The following is a 2786-nucleotide window of genomic DNA, read 5'->3' as shown; positions in this document are numbered from 1 at the left end:
AGCGGGCTCAAAACTTGCTCCAAGTCGCATGTTTGTTCTGATCTCTCCACTGATTTTTGGAATTCGTTTCATTACACCAATTGGTTGGCCATAAAGTAGCAATATTCTTTTATCTTTATCTATGTTTTTACAAAATGATTGTGCAATCACAGGGCATTCGTATTTTGCTATCATGAGATCCACTACTACTTGAATACTATTCTCATCTTGTATTCTTATCACATCGTTTCCTCCATAACTATACAATGGCTTCAGAATAATATCTTGATAGTTGTAGTAGAAATCTCTAATCATTGATATATTTTCAGTAATCAAAGTTGGCGGAATTAGCTCTGGAAATAATGAAGTTATCAATTTTTCAGGACAATTTCTTATTTCTGTTGGATTGTTAATTACCAATGCGCTGGTTTTTTCTAAGATATATGTTGTTGTAATATAACGCATATCAAAGGGTGGATCCTGTCTGATAAATATGATGTCCATTTCATTCAAGTTGATTGCTACATCCTCTTTAGAGATAAAACTAAAATCATCAACGCTGACTTTCTGAGCCAGAGCAATTGGATGGTTTAGCTTTAGTGCTAAATTGTTAGGAGCATAGACAAAAACTTCGTGCTTCCTCCTTTGTGCTTCCTTTATTAGCACGAATGTAGTGTCAGTTTCAAAATTTATATTTTCATCCATCTGAAAGGCAACTTTCATTTATGTTCTCTACCTATTGTCACAATTGTACAAATGTTATAATTTGAAAGCGATTTTTGCCTAATGGCGTAACTTACTGTACCTATATCGTACATAACTTACAACTTGTTTTACTCCCTTTACTTTTCTTGCAATTGCTATTACAGCTTTTAATTCCGCTTTATTTTGGGCTATACCCATCAAATAAACAACTCTATCAACCGTATTAACGCTATAATTAATTGACTTAATATTTCTTTTTCCCAGGAGTCTTGTTCTTATTTCCGCTGTTATCATGCCATCTACAGTGGTGTCTAGCATGGAAGCCATTTGAATTGGTATTACTCTTATTTCATTTATCACTTCTTTAATTTCTTTTTGCTGCCAAGCTATTTTTTCTGCTGTAAGTTGTTTTTCAGGAGTGTCAACACTTTCAATGAGCAATACTCTTCCTTCACTTACTTTAACCTTTATGGATGAAAATAGCCCATGTTTTAAGAGCCCCTTATTAATTCTGATGACCATAGTCGTATCATCAATGATATTTCCCAAGGATTTGTCCTGCATTGTTATTGCTGTTGCTGTCGCTGTAGCCACCACACCACCTATTATAAGGGTTGTGCAACCACTTTGTGTAATCAAAAAAATTGCGAGTAAGAAGCTTGTTATTAATCTCATTATTGATTTTCAGGGTTTAGAGCTTTCATTAAGAAATGTTAATAAGCTTTTTTGATTGTGTAAATACCATAAATTAAGTAAGACTTTAAACCTTGAATATTTTTAATGGAATACCTATAATAGGGTACTGAAAATTTCTTGCGGATATGGCGGAATTGGTAGACGTGCCAGGTTTAGGTCCTGGTGAGCTTGCTCGTGGGGGTTCAAGTCCCTCTATCCGCACTTTAAAGTCATGTAACTTAGGTTTTAAGGGAAAATTTATAATCACTAAATACACTTTTGTTTGTGTAAAAACCTGTTCTTAAGGATTGTGTTTAACTTAAATTCTGGTAAAATGACTCTATTAAGATATGAATTAAAATGTTAATAAATGAATTATGATGTCTAATAATATACCTCAAAATACAGTCGAAGTAAGTAGCGTATATACCTACAAAGAGCTTAGTATAGATAAACTAAAGTATGAGTATGAAATCACAGTTGGTAGTGATTATATAAAACAAAAGGTAAATTCCAGGTTGCAAGAGATAGCAGAAAATGCAAAATCACCTGGATTTAGGGCTGGAAAGATGCCCTATGACCTTGTTGTTGCAAATTATAAAAACGAGGCTTTGGAATATGTGATAAATAATACAATTGATTATTGCTCAAGTGATTTGATGAAAAAAATTGAAGTCAAGTCTCACATTTATCCTAAGGTTGATGTTATATCATTACCAGATCTGGGCAAAGAAAATGAGGAGGGCAATTTTGTATACAAGCTATCTTTTGAGTCGATGCCTGAAGTACCGATGATAGATCTTGACAAAATAAACTTAAAGAAAATTGAAGCAAAGATTGAAGAGGAAGATATAAAAGAATTTATTGATTCTATCAAAACAAAGTTCCCCAATTTTGCCTCTGTTGATGATGCTTCTTATCAAGCGAAAGATGGGGATAAATTGATAATTGATTTTGAAGGGCGGATTAGGAATAAGCTCTTTCAAGGTGGAAGTAGCAAAAATTTTGCCGTTAATTTAGGGTCTGGCACATTTATTAATGGTTTTGAAGATCAATTAACTGGTATGAAAAAGGGAGAAACAAAGAACTTTAAGTTGAAATTTCCTGAAAATTACCAAGCCATTTCCCTTGCAGGACAGGAAGCTGATTTTTCTGTGCGAGTTAATGAGATTCAAATTGCCAAAGATTTTGAAAATGATGATGAAATAGCTAAGAGTATTGGGTTTAAAGATTATTCTTTGCTAATAAATCATGCAAAAAAAATGATTGGTGATCAGTGCACCGAAATGAGAAATCTCTTAATTAAAAAGGAGCTGTTTGATTATTTGGATGCTAACTATAGTTTTGATTTACCCACAGACATAGTAAAACAAGAGCAACAAAGAATGGAAGGAGAATTGGGTGCTCAAAATGATTCTCGTAAAGAA

General features: G+C 33.2%; 1 non-coding gene across 1 annotated transcript; it reads left to right on the top strand.

The window, feature by feature from the left end:
• The first annotated feature begins 1499 nt into the window (after nt 1-1499).
• Nucleotides 1500-1581, top strand: Trnal-uag. The gene has a single exon. It is a non-coding gene; the product is annotated as a tRNA-Leu (tRNA).
• The last annotated feature ends 1205 nt before the right edge of the window (nt 1582-2786 follow it).

This window comes from Drosophila ananassae (assembly GCF_017639315.1).
Source record: "Drosophila ananassae strain 14024-0371.13 chromosome 4 unlocalized genomic scaffold, ASM1763931v2 tig00000066, whole genome shotgun sequence".
In the NCBI taxonomy this organism is placed as follows: domain Eukaryota; kingdom Metazoa; phylum Arthropoda; class Insecta; order Diptera; family Drosophilidae; genus Drosophila; species Drosophila ananassae.
This window is presented reverse-complemented; position numbering and strand designations above follow the sequence as displayed.